This window comes from Corylus avellana, chromosome ca9 (assembly GCF_901000735.1).
Source record: "Corylus avellana chromosome ca9, CavTom2PMs-1.0".
In the NCBI taxonomy this organism is placed as follows: domain Eukaryota; kingdom Viridiplantae; phylum Streptophyta; class Magnoliopsida; order Fagales; family Betulaceae; genus Corylus; species Corylus avellana.
The window spans coordinates 19902323-19903358 of record NC_081549.1 but is presented as its reverse complement, the minus strand read 5'-3'; positions in this window follow the sequence as shown (position 1 = coordinate 19903358).

The window sequence follows — 1036 nt, the reverse complement described above, 5'->3', positions numbered from 1 at the left end:
ACAAATTTAATTCATGAAAGAGTAAAATCAAATCTGGACTATGTGTAGTTTTTTTAATAGTCTAGATTTAATTCTAAGGTTGCTTTTTGTAACATAGCTTTGTGTTTGTGGTACCGTATATGGTAAGGATCTAACACTTACACATTTTTTTATTTTCAATAAAAATTATTTATTTTCTTAATTGAATAGTAATTCAATGTATGTAACGTAAGTTTTTTATGAAAAAAAAAATGTTGTTGTGATAATTAATTTGGACCGTAACTCTAGAGTTTTATGTTGTGATAATTAATTATGGTTTAAGATTTCATTATGTTTGCTAATTGTTGTTGTTGTATTGGTCTGTATCATTGAAGGTTGGAACAGCTGTGGTTACTCGAGGTGATGGAAGATTGGCTCTTGGCAGACTAGGAGCTCTCTGTGAGCAGGTATGTTTGGCTTGGCACAAGTGCTTTTTTAGATTTTTTAGATTTTGAGAACAGATTTTTCAAACTCTTGGGTATTTTTTGAAACTAATTTTATACAATGATGATTGACAAAGGATAAAACAGAGTTGAAAGGAAAAAAGAAAAACGACAAAACATCATAGGAAGCTGTTCTAGGACCTCTGTAAAGCAAAATTATTCTAGAACAACCCCTTTGTGGTTAATGATGTTTTCCACTCCCTTTCTAATGAAATGAAATCCCTGCAGCTTAAAGAATTGAACTCCGGAGGCTATGAGGTTATTTTGGTGACTTCAGGTGCAGTTGGTCTTGGACGCCAAAGGCTTAGATACAGAAGAGTGGCCAACAGCAGGTCCTTACTTTTTTCCTAAAGTATTAGCTTTTTCTACGGTAAATCAAGTTTTGATGCATGGCGACGGAGTTATACTTGAATGAGATGTGACCAGAAATTTGAGCGCAGCATGCATGCAAGCATTGATCTTGATGCCCTTTTTATAGGGACATTTATTCAGATGATATGGATCATTAATTAATTCTGCTATTTTCTTAGATCTAAAATTGTTTGCAGCTTTGCTGATCTCCAAAATCCACAATA